Below are 16,808 nucleotides of genomic sequence, written 5' to 3'. Positions count from 1 at the left end.
GTGGATGTGTTCTGCTACAAGAAGGTTTGAATGTCCAACCATAGCTTGTAAAAAGTGGGTAAGAAAAAGTTCGAATGCTCGAACATACACCATCAAAATTGGAAGCGGAGGTGTTCCGCTGTAAGACGGTGTGAATGTCCGACCATAATTGGTAAAAAGCGGGTAAGAAAAGGTTAAAATACCCGACTGTACACAATCAATAGCGGGAGCGGAGTTGTTCGGCTACAAGAAGGTGTGAAAGTCCGACCATGGTTTGTAAAACGCGGGTAAGACAAGGTGCGAATGCCCGACAATGTATGTTCAAAAGAGGGAGCGGAGGTGTTCGGCTGCAAGGTCTGAATTTCCAACCATAATTTGTAAACACCGTTGAAGAAAAGCCTCGAAAGCCCGACTATACACCATCAAAAGCGGGAGCAGAGGTGTTCAGCTGCAAGAAGGTCTGAATGTCCACCAATAATTACTGAGAAATGGATAAGAAAAGGTGTGAATGCCCAACTATACATCATCACAAGCAGAAGTGGATGTGTTCGGCCACAAGAAGGTTTGAATGTCCGACCATAGTTTGTAAAAGGCGGGTAAGAAAAGGTTTGAATGCCCGAACATACACAATCAAAAGAGGGAGCGGAGGTGTTTCGCTGCAAGAAGGTGTGAATGTCCGACCATAGTTTGTAAAAAGTGGGTAAGAAAAGGTTCGAATGCCAGAACATACACCATCAAAAGAGGGAGCGGAGGTTTTCCGCTGTAAGAAGGTGTGAATGTCCAACCATAGTTGGTAAAAAGCGGGTAAGAAAAGGTTAAAATACCCGACTCTACACAATCAATAGCGGGAGCGGAGTTGTTCGGCTATAAGAAGGTGTGAAAGTCCGACCATGGTTTGTAAAAAGCGGGTAAGAAAAGGTTCGAATGCAAAAATATACACCATCAAAAGCGGAAGCCGAGGTGTTCGGCTGCAAGTAGGTCTGAATGTCCACCCATAATTAATGAAAAGCGGGCAACAAGTAGGTTCGAATGCCCAACCATACATCAACAAAAGCAGGAGTGGATGTGTTTGGCTACAAGAAGGTTTGAATGTCCGAGCATAGTTTGTAAAAAGCGGGTAAGAAAAGGTGCGAATGCCCGACAATGTATGATCAAAAGAGGGAGTGGAGGTTTTCGGCTACAAGAAGGTTTGAATGTCCAACCATAGTTTGTAAAAAGCGGGTAAGAAAAGGTGCGAATGCCCGAAAATACACCATCAAAAGAGGGAGCGGAGGTGTTCCGCTGTAAGATGGTGCGAATGTCCGACCAAAGTTTGTAAAAACCAGTTAAGAAAAGGTTTGAATATCCAACCAAACATAATCAAAAGTGGGAGCAGAGCTGTTCGACTGCAAGTAGGTGTGAATTTCCACCCATAATTCCTGAAAAATGGGTAAGAAAAGGTGCGAATGCCTAACCATACATCATCAAAAGAAGAAGTGGATGTGTTCTGCTACAAGAAGGTTTGAATGTCCGACCATAGCTTGTAAAAAGTGGGTAAGAAAAAGTTCGAATGCTCGAACATACACCATCAAAATCAGGAGCGGAGGTGTTCCGCTGTAAGACGGTGTGAATGTCCGACCATAATTGGTAAAAAGCGGGTAAGAAAAGGTTAAAATACCCGACTGTACACAATCAATAGCGGGAGCGGAGTTGTTCGGCTACAAGAAGGTGTGAAAGTCCGACCATGGTTTGTAAAACGCGGGTAAGACAAGGTGCGAATGCCCGACAATGTATGATCAAAAGAGGGAGCGGAGGTGTTCGGCTGCAAGGTCTGAATTTCCAACCATAATTTGTAAACACCGTTGAAGAAAAGCCTCGAAAGCCCGACTATACACCATCAAAAGCGGGAGCAGAGGTGTTCAGCTGCAAGAAGGTCTGAATGTCCACCAATAATTACTGAGAAATGGGTAAGAAAAGGTGTGAATGCCCAACTATACATCATCACAAGCAGAAGTGGATGTGTGCGGCCACAAGAAGGTTTGAATGTCCGACCATAGTTTGTAAAAGGGGGTAAGAAAAGGTTTAAAAATGCCCGAACATACACCATCAAAAGAGGGAGCGGAGGTTTTCCGCTGTAAGAAGGTGTGAATGTCCGACCATAGTTGGTAAAAAGCGGGTAAGAAAAGGTTCGAATGCCCGAATATATACCATCAAAAGCGGAAACGGAGGTGTTCGGCTGCAAGAAGGTGTGAACGTCCGACCAAAGTTTGTAAAAAGCAGTTAAGAAAAGGTTCGAATATCCAACCAAACATAATCAAAAGTGGGAGCAGAGCTGTTCGACTGCAAGTAGGTGTGAATGTCCACCCATAATTCCTGAAAAATGGGTAAGAAAAGGTGCGAATGCCCAACCATACATCATCAAAAGAAGAAGTGGATGTGTTCTGCTACAAGAAGGTTTGAAGGTCCGACCATAGTTTGTAAAAAGTGGGTAAGAAAAAGTTTGAATGCCCGAACATACACCATCAAAAGAGGGAGCGGAGGTGTTCCGCTGTAAGACGGTGTGAAAGTCCGACCATAATTGGTAAAAAGCGGGTAAGAAAAGGTTAAAATACCCGACTCTACACAATCAATAGCGGGAGCGGAGTTGTTCGGCTACAAGAAGGTGTGAAAGTCCGACCATGGTTTGTAAAACGCGGGTAAGACAAGGTGCGAATGCCCGACAATGTATGATCAAAAGAGGGAGCGGAGGTGTTCGGCTGCAAGGTCTGAATTTCCAACCAATAATTACTGAAAAATGGGTAAGAAAAGGTGTGAATGCCCAACTATACATCATAAAAAGCAGAAGTGGATTTGTTCGGCCACAAGAAGGTTTGAATGTCCGACCATAGTTTGTAAAAAGCGGGTAAGAAAAGGTTCGAATGCCCGAACATACACAATCAAAAGAGGGAGCGGAGGGGTTTCGCTGCAAGAAGGTGTGAATGTCCGAGCATAGTTTGTAAAAAGTGGGTAAGAAAAGGTTCGAATGCCAAAATATACACCATCAAAAACGGAAGCCGAGGTGTTCGGCTGCAAGTAGGTGTGAATGTCAGATCATAATTTGCAAAAAGCTGATGAGAAAGGTGTGAATGACCGACAATAATTACTGAAAAATGTGTTAGAAAAGGTAACAATGCCGGACTATTCATCATCAAAAGCAGAGAAGAGGTGTTCGGATGCAAGAAGCTGTGAATGTCCAGCCATAATTACTCAAAAACGGTTAAGAAAAGGTAGTATTGCCAGACCATAAATGATCAAAACAGGGAGCGGAGGTGTTCCGCTGTAAGAAGGTGTGAATGTCCGACCATAATTGGTAAAAAGCGGGAAAGAAAAGGTTAAAATACCCGACTGTACACAATCAATAGCGGGAGCGGAGTTGTTTGGCTACTAAAAGGTGTGAAAGTCCAACCATACATCCTCAAAAGCAGAACTGGATGTGTTCGGCTACAAGAAGGTTTGAATGTCCGACCATAGTTTGTAAAAAGCGGGTAAGAAAAGGTTCGAATGCCCAAACATACACCATCAAAAGAGGGAGCGGATGTGTTCCGCCATAAGAAGGTGTGAATGTCCGACCGTAGTTGCTAAAAAGCGGGTAAGAAAAGGTTAAAATACCCGACTGTACACAATCAATAGCGGGAGCGAATGTGTTCGGCTACAAGAAGGTGTGAAAGTCCGACCATGTTTTGTAAATAGCGGGTAAGAAAAGGTGCGAATGCCCGACAATGTATGATCAAATGAGGGAGCGGAGGTTTTCGGCTAAAAGAAGGTCTGAATGTCCAACCATAATTTGTAAAAACCGGGGAAGAAAAGGCTCGAAAGCCCGACTATACACCATCAAAAGCGGGAGCAGAGGGGTTCAGCTGCAAGAAGGTCTGAATGTCCATCAATAATTGCTAGAAAACATGAAAGAAAATTTTCGAATATCAAACCGCACATGATCATAAGTGGGAGCGGAGGTGTTTAGCTGCAAGAAGGTGTGAATGTCCACCCATAATTCCTCAAAAATGGGTAAAAAAAAAAGGTGCGAATGCCCAACCATACATCATCAAAAGCAGGACTGGATGTGTTCGGCTACAAGGTTTGAATGTCCGAGCATAGTTTGTTAAAAGCGGGTAAGAAAAGGTTCGAATGCCCGAACATACACCATCAAAAGAGGGAGCGGAGGTGTTCAGCTGCAAGAAGGTCTGAATGTCCATCAATAATTGCTAGAAAACATGAAAAAAAATGTTCGAATATCCAACCGCACATGATCATAAGTGGGAGAGGAGGTGTTCAGCTGCAAGAAGGTGTGAATGTCCACCCATAATTCCTCAAAAATGGGTAAAAAAAAAGGTGCGAATGCCCAACCATACATCATCAAAAGCAGGACTGGATGTGTTCGGCTACAAGGTTTGAATGTCCGAGCATAGTTTGTTAAAAGCGGGTAAGAAAAGGTTCGAATGCCCGAACATACACCATCAAAAGAGGGAGCGGAGGTGTTCCGCCATAAGAAGGTGTGAATGTCCGACCGTAGTTGGTAAAAAGCGGGTAAGAAAAGGTTAAAATGGCCGTCTGTACACAATCAATAGCGGGAAGGGATGTGTTCGGCTACAAGAAGGTGTGAAAGTCCGACCATGTTTTGTAAAAAGCGGTTAAGAAAAGGTGTGAATGCCCGACAATGTATGATCAAAAGAGGGAGCGGAGGTTTTCTGCTGCAAGAAGGTCTGAATGTCCAACCATAACTTGTAAAAACCGGGGAAGAAAAGGCTCGGAAGCCCGACTATACACCGTCAAAAGCGGGAGCAGAGGTGTTCAGCTGCAAGAAGGTCTCAATGTCCATCAATAATTGCTAAAAAACATGAAAGAAAATTTTCGAATATCAAACCGCACATGATCATATGTGGGAGAGGAGGTGTTCAGCTGCAAGAAGGTGTGAATGTCCACCCACAATTCCTGAAAAATGGGTAAAAAAAGGTGCGAATGCCCAACCATACATCATCAAAAGCAGGTGTGAATGTCAGATCATAATTTGCAAAAACCTGATGAGAAATGGTGAGAATGCCCGCCTATACACCATCAAATGCGGGAGCGGAGGTGTTCGGCTGTGAGTAGGTGTGAATGTCCGACCATACTTGCTGAAAAATATGACAAAGCAGTTTTCACTTGGTTTGAGTGAAGGATTTCATTTTATATAGAAATCCGAAATTGTGTAGAACTCGTGGAAATAAGTTTATTCTCGGATTCCTAAAGGTTTAGTGTTGTTCTTTGGTATACTGCAAAGTAATACTTTCTATTTTGTTGAAACCGATTAAGTTAAAACTGCTTTGTCCTTCATATTTATCCATGTCATAATAGCTTTAAACAAAAAAGAACGTTGTACTTTGCAAGATAGGAAAGAACAACACTAAACGTTTAGGAATCCGAGAATAATCTTCTTTTCACGAGTTCTACACAATTTCGGATTTTGATATAAAATGAATTCCTTCACTCAAACCAAGTTAAAACTGCTTTGTCCTTCATATTTATCCATGTCATAATAGCTTTAAACAAAAAAGAACGTTGTACTTTGCAGGATAGGAAAGAACAACTCTAAACCTTTTCAGGAATCCGAGAATAAGCGTCGATTGACGAGTTCTACACAATTTCGGATTTTGATATAAAATGAATTCGTTCACTCAAACCAAGTTAAAACTGCTTTTGTCCTTCATATTTATCCATGTCTGAATAGGTTGCAACAAAAAAGAAAGTATTACTTTGCAGTATACCAAAGAACAACACTAAACCTTTAGGAATCCGAAAATAAGCTTCTTATCACCAGTTCTACACAATTTCGGATTTTGATATAAAATGAATTCCTTCACTCAAACCAAGTTAAAACTGCTTTGTCCTTAATATTTATCCATGTCTGAATAGGTTTCAACAAAAAAGAAAGTATTACTTTGCAGTATACCAAAGAACAACACTAAACCTTTAGGAATCCGAGAATAAGCTTCTTTTCACCAGTTCTACACAATTTTGGATTTTGATATAAAATGAATTCCTTCACTCAAACCAAGTTAAAACTGCTTTGTCCTTCATATTTATCCATGTCTGAATGGGTTTCAACAAAATAGAAAGTATTACTTTGCAGTATACCAAAGAACAACACTAAACCTTTAGGAATCCGAGAATAAGCTTCTTTTCACCAGTTCTACACAATTTTGGATTTTGATATAAAATGAATTCCTTCACTCAAACCAAGTTAAAACTGCTTTGTCCTTCATATTTATCCATGTCTGAATCGGTTTCAACAAAATAGAAAGTATTACTTTGCAGTATACCAAAGAACAACACTAAACCTTTAGGAATCCGAGAATAAACTTATTTCCACGAGTTCTACACAAATTCGGATTTTGATATAAAATGAATTCCTTCACTCAAACCAAGTGAAAACTGCTTTGTCATATTTTTCAGCAAGTATGGTCGGACATTCACACCTACTCACAGCCGAACACCTCCGCTCCCGCATTTGATGGTGTATAGTCGGGCATTCTCACCATTTCTCATCAGGTTTTTGCAAATTATGATCTGACATTCACACATGCTTTTGATGTTGTATGGTTGGGCATTCGCACCTTTTTTTACCCATTTTTCAGGAATTATGGGTGGACATTCACACCATCTTGCAGCTGAACACCTCCTCTCCCGCATATGATCATGTGCGGTTTGATATTCGAAAATTTTCTTTCATGTTTTCTAGCAATTATTGATGGACATTGAGACCTTCTTGCAGCTGAACACCTCTGCTCCCGCTTTTGATCATACATTGTCGGGCATTCGCACCTTTTCTTAACCACTTTTTACAAAACATGGTCGGACTTTCACACTTTCTTGTAGCCGAACACATCCCTTCCCGCTATTGATTGTGTACAGTCGGGTATTTTAACCTTTTCTTACCCGCTTTTTACCAACTACGGTCGGACATTCACACCTTCTTATGGCGGAACACCTCCGCTCCCTCTTTTGATGGTGTAGATTCGGGCATTCGAACCTTTTCTTACCCGCTTTTTACAAACTATGGTCGGACTTTCACACCTTTTAGTAGCCAAACAAATCCGCTCCCGCTATTGATTGTGTACAATGGGACATTCACACCTTCTTACAGCGGAACACCTCCGCTCCCTGTTTTGATCATTTATGGTCTGGCAATACTACCTTTTCTTACCCGTTTTTGAGTTATTATGGCTGGACATTCACAGCTTCTTGCAGCCGAACACCTCTTCTCCCGCTTTTGATGATGAATGGTCCGGCATTCTTACCTTTTCTAACACATTTTTCAGCAATTATTGTTGGTCATTCACACCTTTCTCATCAGCTTTTTACAAATTATGATCTGACATTCACACCTACTTGCAGCCGAACACCTCGGCTTCCGCTTTTGATGGTGTATATTTTGGCATTCGAACCTTTTCTTACCCGCTTTTTACAAACCATGGTCGGACTTTCATACCTTCTTTTAGCCGAACAACTCCGCTCCCGCTATTGATTGTGTAGAGTTGGGTATTTTAGCCTTTTCTTACCCGCTTTTTACCAACTATGGTCGGACATTCACACCTTCTTACAGCGGAACACCTCCGCTCCCTCTTTTGATGGTGTATGTTCTGGCATTCGAACCTTTTCTTACCCACTTTTTACAAACTATGCTCGGACATTCACACCTTCTTGCAGTGAAACACCTCCGCTCCCTCTTTTGATTGTGTATGTTCGGGCATTCGAACCTTTTCTTACCCGCCTTTTACAAACTATGGTCGGACATTCAAACCTTCTTGTGGCCGAACACATCCACTTCTGCTTGTGATGATGTATAGTTGGGCATTCACACCTTTTCTTACCCATTTTTCAGTAATTATTGGTGGACATTCAGACCTTCTTGCAGCTGAACACCTCCGCTCCCGCTTTTGATGGTGTATAGTCGGGCTTTCGAGCCTTTTCTTCAACGGTGTTTACAAATTATGGTTGGAAATTCAGACCTTGCAGCCGAACACCTCCGCTCCCTCTTTTGATCATACATTGTCGGGCATTCGCACCTTGTCTTACCCGCTTTTTACAAACCATGGTCGGACTTTCACACCTTCTTGTAGCCGAACAACTCCGCTCCCGCCATTGATTGTGTACAGTCCGGTTTTTTAACCTTTTCTTACCCGCTTTTTACCAACTATGGTCGGACATTCGCAGCATCTTACAGCGGAACACCTCCGCTCCCTCTTTTGATGGTGTATGTTCGGGCATTCGAACTTTTTCTTACCCACTTTTTACAAACTATGGTCGGACATTCAAACCTTCTTGTAGCAGAACACATCCACTTCTTCTTTTGATGATGTATGGTTGGGCATTCGCACCTTTTCTTACCCATTTTTCAGGAATTATGGGTGGATATTCACACCTACTTGCAGTCGAACAGCTCTGTACCCACTTTTGATTATGTTTGGTTGGATATTCGAACCTTTTCTTAACTGCTTTTTACAAACTTTGGTCGGACGTTCACACCTTCTTGCAGCCGAACACCTCCGCTTCCGCTTTTGATGGTATATATTCGGGCATTCGAACCTTTTCTTACCCACTTTTTACCAACTATGGTCGGACATTCACACCGTCTTTCAAGTGTAACACCTCCGCTCCCCTCTTTTGATGGTGTATGTTCGGGCATTCGCACTTTTTCTTACCCGCTTTTTTACAAACTATGGTCGTACATTCAAACCTTGTAGCCGAAAACCTCCACTCCCTCTTTTGATCATACTTTGTCGGGCATTCGCACCTTTTCTTACCCGCTTTTTACAAACTATGCTCGGACATTCAAACCTTCTTGTAGCCAAACACATCCACTCCTGCTTTTGTTGATGTATGGTTGGGCATTCGAACCTACTTGTTGCCCGCTTTTCATTAATTATGGGTGGACATTCACACCTTGTCACAGCCAAACACCTCCGCTCCCTGTTTTGATCATGTATGGTTGGACATTCGCACCTTTTCTCACCCGCTTTTTGCAAACTATGGTCGGCCATTCACAGCTTCCTCTCCACCATACTTGTATGGTGGGATATTCACACCCACTTGCATCCGAAGATCTCCGCCCCCACTTTTGTTGATATTTAGTCGGTCATTCACACCTTACCCGTTTTCTTGCCGCCAAACACCTCTGATCTCGCTTTTGATGATGTAAGATTGGGCATTCAGACCTTGCTTTTCCTGCTTTTCACCAACTATAGATGGACATTCACACCTTCTTGCAGCCGAACACTTCCGCTCCACCTTTTAGGTTTCTATCACACCTTTTTTTTCACCGCATTTTATAGATTATGGTTGGAAATTCTCAACCACTCATCCGAAGACCTCTCCTCCCGCTTTTGTTAATATATTTGAACTTTAGTCAGACATTCACACCTACTTGTAGCCGAACACCACCTCTCTAGCTTTTGATGAGGTATGGTCCGGGATTCTTACCGTTTCTAACACATTTTTCAGCAATTATGGTAGGATATTCACACCTTCTTGCAGCTGAACACCTCCTCTCCCACTTATGATCATGTGCGGATTGATTTTCGAAAATTTTCTTTCATGTTTTCTAGCAATTAATTATGGACATTTAGACCTTCTTGCAGCTGAACACCTCCGCTCCCGCTTTTGATCATACATTGTCAGGCATTCGCCACTTGTCTTACCCGCTTTTTACAAACTTTAGTCGAACATTCACACCTTTTTGCAGCCGAACACAGTTTTTTGCAGCCGAATTTGGGCATTCGCACCTTTTCATACCCACTTTTTACCAACTATGGTCGGACATTCACACCGTCTTACAGCGGAACACCTCCGCTCCCTCTTTTGATGGTGTATGTTCGGGCATTCGAACCTTTTCTTACCCGCTTTTTACAAACTATGCTCGGACATTCAAACCTTCTTGTATGGTTGGACATTCGCACCTTTTCTCACCCGCTTTTTGCAAACTATGGTCGGCCATTCACAGCTTCCTCTCCACCATACTTGTATGGTGGGATATTCACACCCACTTGCATCCGAAGACCTCCGCCCCCACTTTTGTTGATATTTAGTCGGTCATTCGCACCTTACCCGCTTTTGGCAAACTATGGTCTTCTTGCAGCCAAAAACCTCTGATCTCGCTTTTGATGATGTAAGGTTGGGCATTCAGACCTTGCTTCACCTGCTTTTCATCAAATATAGTCGGACATTCACACCTTCTTGCAGCCGAACACTTCCGCTCCACCTTTAAGTTTTCTATGGGGCATTCACACCTTTATTTTCACCGCATTTTATAAAAACACCACAGGAACACCGTATTGAGGCTTTGTTCTGACCGCTCATTCGGTGTCGCGTTTCTTTCAAGCATTTCTCCTGGTTAGCCCGCACTCGGCTCGCTCCCAGAGCCGTGTTAAAGTCTACTTCGCATTCACTCTCTTTTCTCAGCAGACTAAAAGAAACTTCCATCCTGCATCGCTGTTAGCTTTTTCACAAGAGCAGAGGAGAGCGCACCGTTCCCAGCGGCACTGCAGCACCGGGTCGATGCTTGGAGTGAACGGAGCAAGCTCCTTTTTCAACTCCTATTGATAAAAATCCATTTAATATGTAGTCCTTGCATAGACATATCACATATTAAACTGATAAGTACAGATGGATTATGTGCAATTAGTAAAGAGAGTAGAGGACGATCTCTCTCGTTGGAAGTCCTTACCTATATCACTTATGGGGAGAGTTACAACCATTAAAATGATGATACTACCAAAAGTTAACTATTTGTTCTCAATGATCCCCATAAAACCATCTGCTACTTGGTTTAAGTCACTAGATTCATGCATCTCCAAATTTCTGTGGAAAAACAAACCACCACGTATTAGTTTAAAAACCCTACAGAAGACCAAGGACAGTGGTGGATTAGATTTACCTCATTTTCAGCACTATTCCTTAGCCAATAGGTTACAATATATATCAAAATGGTTTAAACCTTGTTGTTGTCACAGTTCCCAGAGACGTTGTAATCGTTGAGGATTCTATATTCACCCCCTCATTAGAGGCACGTGTTGCAGATTGATGACACTGAATCTTCTTCTCTGTTCATTGCTGGCATCATTCCCAGCATCGTAAGTGTTCGTGGCATTGTTAGCCTCTTCTTCTGGATCTTGATATCGAGCATCCTTTTGTATTTCTGGTTTGTAAGTCCTCTCTCTTCGTTCACCGGAGTCTTCGTCTCTTTGTCCTTGAGTTTGGTGATTTTTTCTTCTTTTGATGCCTTGACACAGTGTGAAAGGTGATACCACATGGGAGATCCTTTAACTTGGACTGCTGTCCCTGTGCTGCGAAATGGCTGTGCTGCTCAAATGGTCTCTCCTTCATCATATACACAGTTATTTATACATCACCTTCCACCATGAAGCGTTGTCCCTTTTTGTTTCTCTCTTTGTTCTTAAAATGCTGTTATGCATGTCTAAACCAATCCATTAAACTAGATCATTTTGGCAGTAAAGCGATCTACAATGTGCTTGGTCGCAAAGCTGCTCATCTGTGGTAAACAGCTCTTCAGAAAGGCATTCTTCAATTGATTTCACTAATTTTATGTAATAATTTTGTGATTTCCTACAAAACTACACTTCTTCTCCCATCTGTCTGAGTATTTAATATTGTCTGGGTCCCGTTAAAACATGTATTTTTCCCATCTAATTCCTTGTTTGCTTTAAAACAAGTATTCCCCATTTTCTATCCCTTCAGTAGCCAACCAGTTTGTATGGAGTACACTGGAGCAACTTGACTGATCAGTAAAACACTGCTTTTGTTGTCACCGCAAGGCTTCCCCCGTCGGTTGTTTCACTGAGACACTACTGAGTAACTACAACTCAACACAGTTTATACACATAACATTCATATACATACTAACAAACAAACAAACAATAATTTATCGCAATTTTCTCATCTCTGTTTGAACGTACACCCAGGTAAATATTCTTGTAGTCTTCTCATACCGACTATGGACCCATTCATTGTTTAACTTCACTGTTTTGCAAATCCTAATTGAATATTACACATTGACATTGAACTTTACTGGATAAGCAGGTCTTCATTGCATTCAGCAGCCTATATGTGAGCATTTATGTGTAAGCTGTTCTTCTTTGCATTTATCAGCAGCAAGCAATTCTTCACTGCACATGCATATGTAAATAGTAAAACAATTCCAATGTGTTAGCGAAACCTTCTATATCACAGTGGTTTCTAAGGTCTATTTTAAGTTCTTTGCCATCAGTGAGATGACATTGTTTACAAAGTGTGTCAAATTATCACTGAAGATCTTTTCAGGAATTTCAAATCTAGAAATGAGTTATTTTACGCGTGATTTTGCTACTGAGAGTGCATCTGCTTGTGCACATGGAAATATTTCAGACCATTTGGTAAAAACCTCTGTTGTCACTGAGCAGAATCGTTTCCCTTAACATTAATTTAGTTCAATGAAATCTACAAAATAATGAAATAATGAAATCCAAACAAATATGTTGAAAAAGATACACTGGCTTAGGGAATTATCTTCGTTTTGGTCTTAGATTGCCCTGTGGAATGTATTTTGCACATATTTGACCTGCTAGACAAAACTTTATTCATTTATTTATTCTAAAAAAATGTTTTTAATAATTAGTAAAACCATATGCTGTAAAAACCTGGTTCATTATTGCTTCCATCCCTCCTGTTGAGACATGACATGGTCCGTGGCTCAATACTGCAGCATATTTAAACAAATTCTTTGGCAGTATGGTTTTCCTTCCGGTCATTCATACGAGTCTATTGTAGATGGCAATTGAATAACATCTAATAATGCTAAAATATTTGTAGTTTATACATTTAGCTGTGGATGTCAACATACCTGTTTTTCCAATGCTGTGTTAACACATGTACAGTTGAGAAGGCATACTGACTGTCAGTGTAAACGTTAACAACCTTTTTGTTATTTAATTTACAAGCTTCAGTTAAAGCTACCAATTCGACTGCTTGAACAGAGTAATTTTTTGGTAGTGGTTGTTTTAAGAAAACTTCAGTTTCTGTTACTACTGCAAATCCTGTAGCATTTGTGCCATCAGGGTTTTTTTCCTTGATCTGTTGAATAAATATAGTTATTTCTGCATTTTCATAACGTATATCAGTTAAGTCTGGCCTGGGTAAAACACTGATGGTTATTTCTGGCTTTCCATCTGTGGGGTAGGTAGCAGTGTGGATGGATTAAGTGTAGCACATCTCTCGACAACAAGGTGTGGCTGTGAAAGAAGAACTGTTATGTAGGAGAGATGTCTGGTAAAGATATTTTGTTAAGTAACCATATCACAGCCACTGCATGAGGTACCTTAAGTGTTAATGGGTGAAATAACACCATTATTGTTGATGCCTGCACTGCCAATGGCTTCTGGCCATTGATTCAAAAGTACGATCTCGTCCCTTTTTCCCCCTTTCAGTGGACACTGGCCCCTAATTACCGCAATTCAGCAGGGGGTCTTTCATTAGGAGTACTGTGCACGGTTTCAGCTCCGACCCTGGACAGCGGAAAAAACGTTGAGATCTGGTTTGAGGACCCAATTGTTGAGAAAAGTCCCTCAATGAGACTCAGAGTTGCTGGAGTCAGTTAATGCAAAGGTTTAATCTTGCAGCAAGTTCAAGAATGTGTGTGTGTATGGGTGTATGTGTGCGAACGTGTGTGAGTTTGTGTGTGTGAGAGTTTAAAGAACCTGTTATCCACAGGCAGGCCTTAACTAGTATGGCACGGGTCCAGCCTGTCTCATCTTTTTTGGAAGGTCCAGCGCTCGGCCGTAACCCTTCTGTCTGTTTTGACTCTCACATACATTCGGATAATCATAGAAAAACGAGAACAAAACTTTTTAGCCCCTTAAATTCATAAAACAGACATGGTGCAGTTATTTCCATTCTAGAAAATAAGAGTAATCACCACCATTCCTATAAATTCTGGATATTCTAACAATCTGAATCTTTTTTAAATGTTCGATGAAGCCCTTTGCTGTTCTGTTTAGAGACTCAGCTGATCATAAACCAAGTTTTGCTCTTGAACCAAGCTTCTAAACTCTTCACCTTTTTCATTTCTCAGTTAGTATTCACTTTAAAACTGATTAAAAGAAAAATTAAATGAATGCCTATCAACAAATGTGGGATCTAAACTCTAGTGCTTCCTCTAAAATAATTTCCTTTCTCAATTCAGAAATGTGTGTGTGTAAGTCACAACACCCGTGACACCAAAACGGCTTTCTTTTCTCTCTTTTCTCTACACTCTGCACTGTGAGCACACACAACAAATCAGAAAGGCTTTTTTCTCTCTTTTCTACATTATGGACTGTGGGGACACAAAACCGCTCTCTCTTTTTTTTTTTTTGATTGTGTGCCAGGGCGTTGTCTCACGTATTAGATTATGCTTAAGATACGAATGAGTTTATCAGTCACATCAGAATCCATACATACTGATCCTCCCGTAATAAAATGGTCGGATCTTATCAAACACACTTTGTTTCTTGTGACAAGTCAGCGAAACAGCGTATACACGTCAAGACACTGAATCAAGTTTGCCACAAGAACTCATAAGTTTGGCAGTATTGCTCTGCCGTCAGCAATCATACACCCATTTTATTTTCATGAGACATGTGCAGGCACCTGTTCATCTACTGTTCTATCACTATGAATTAGTTTATCTATTATCAATAAGGATACTTCTACAACTACTATCAAAGTATGTCCGGACTTCTTATGTTGTCAGTTGCTATATATGAATAAGTGGGTTGCTACTGAAAAGCATTAAGCATGTCACACAGCCCAAACATATAACATTTCAGGACACACCACACAGTTAACAACCACAGTGAAGCGTGTCAAAGCCCAAACATGTAACATTCAACAGGACACTTACACAACACATTCAAATCAAACAGTCAGACAACATACAAGAACCTATACCCCAGCCGGCATTGCTCCCTGCCTATTTTCCTACAACTCACTATGTGTGCGCACACCTTTATTCACAAACTCTTCAACTTATACTCTTTTACCGAAGCTGCTACAGCTCGATTGGCCAAATACCCTTAGATCCTATTTCGGTGAATTTGACATCTGCCTTGCATGTAACAGATTAGCGGTTTAGCAGTTTTAATTTAGTTTGAGTGAAGGAATTCATTTTATAGCAAAATCCGAAATCGTGAAGAACTCATGGAAGTAAGCTTATTCTCGGATTCCTGAATCTTTAGATTTGTTCTTTCTTTTACTGCAAAGTACAACGTTGAGCAGCACTAATGAGTTGTTTCTATTTTTGGCAGCCTTTACCTTTGCGGATGAAGCCCTTTCTGTCTGTGCAAAAGAAATCTTATTACTGTGCAGAGTGACTTCTCTGAGTAGAGTCGCCTTACTTGTTGCGACTGTGCCAATGTTCGAAGCTGGAGTGCAAAGTTGTTGCTTGAATGGTGCTCGCTGGAGCGTGCGGTAGTGTAAAGTTATACCATTTAAAAGGGCTGAAGAGTGCTCAGTGCAGCGGGTGGGCCGAGGTGCAAAGTGACACTATGGCCATAAAAAGAACACCGCTACAAGTGCGCATTGTGCCAGGAAGGGCCCTCGGACGTGAACCAGTGGACAGTTATCGCTTCTCGGCCTTTTGGCTAAGATCAAGTGTAGTATCTGTTCTTATCAGTTTAATGTCTGATGTGTCCTCTATGCGAGGACTACATATTAAATGGATTTGTATCAATAGGAGTTGAAAAAGGAGCTTGCTCCGTTCACTCCAAGCATCGACCCGGTACTGTAGTGCCCCTGGGAACGGTGCGCTCTCCTCTGCTCTTGTGAAAAAGCAAACAGCGGTGCAGGATGGAAGTTTCAGGGAGCCCAAGATGAAACTTTCTTTTAGTCTGCTGAGAAAAGAGAGTGAATGCGAAGTAGACTTTAACACGGCTCTGGGAGCAAGCCGAGTGCGGGTTAACCAGGAGAATTGCTTGAAAGAAACGCGACACCGAATGAGCGGTCAGAACAAAGCCTCAATACGGTGTTCCTGTGGTGTTTTTATAAAATGCGGTGAAAAAAAAGGTGTGAATGCCCCATAGAAAACTAAAAGGTGGAGCGGAAGTGTTTGGCTGCAAGAAGGTGTGAATGTCCGACTATATTTGGTGAAAAGCAGGTGAAGCAAGGTCTGAATGCCCAACCTTACATCATCAAAAGCGAGATCAGAGGTTTTTGGCTGCAAGAAGGCCATAGTTTGCCAAAAGTGGGTAAGGTGCGAATGACCAACTAAATATCAACAAAAGTGGGGGCGGAGGTCTTCGGATGCAAGTGGGTGTGAATATCCCACCATAGAAGTATGGTGGAGAGGAAGCTGTGAATGGCCGACCATAGTTTGCAAAAAGCGGGTGAGAAAAGGTGCGAATGTCCAACCATACATGATCAAAACAGGGAGCGGAGGTGTTTGGCTGCGACAAGGTGTGAATGTCCACCCATAATTAATGAAAAGCGGGCAACAAGTAGGTTCGAATGCCCAACCATACATCATCAAAAGCAGGAGTGGATGTGTTCGGCTACAAGAAGGTTTGAATGTCCGAGCATAGTTTGTAAAAAGCTGGTAAGAAAAGGTTCGAATGCCTGAACATACATCATCAAAAGCAGGACTGGATGTGTTCGGCTACAAGAAGGTTTGAATGTCCGACCATAGTTGGTAAAAAGTGGGTATGAAAAGGTTCGAATGCCCAAGTTCGGCTGAAAATAACTGTGTTCGGCTGCAAAAAGGTGTGAATGTTTGACTAAAGTTTGTAAGACAAGGTTCGAATGCCTGACAA

The 16,808-nt window shown here is 41.7% G+C and overlaps 1 non-coding gene and 1 pseudogene across 1 annotated transcript; one reads left to right on the top strand and one right to left on the bottom strand.

The window, feature by feature from the left end:
• Positions 1 to 10,486: 10,486 nt before the first annotated feature.
• LOC140308066 (U2 spliceosomal RNA) lies at positions 10,487 to 10,663 on the bottom strand (annotated as a pseudogene).
• A 4,961-nt stretch (positions 10,664 to 15,624) lies between these two features.
• LOC140307988 (U2 spliceosomal RNA) lies at positions 15,625 to 15,815 on the top strand. Its single transcript, XR_011916004.1, has one exon. It is a non-coding gene; the product is annotated as a U2 spliceosomal RNA (small nuclear RNA).
• The last annotated feature ends 993 nt before the right edge of the window (positions 15,816 to 16,808 follow it).

Source organism: Leuresthes tenuis, unplaced genomic scaffold, assembly GCF_036924035.1.
Source record: "Leuresthes tenuis unplaced genomic scaffold, fLeuTen1.0.hap1 SCAF_5, whole genome shotgun sequence".
Classification (NCBI taxonomy): domain Eukaryota; kingdom Metazoa; phylum Chordata; class Actinopteri; order Atheriniformes; family Atherinopsidae; genus Leuresthes; species Leuresthes tenuis.
Note: the sequence above shows the minus strand (reverse complement) of the source record. Positions and strands in the feature narration are given on the sequence as shown.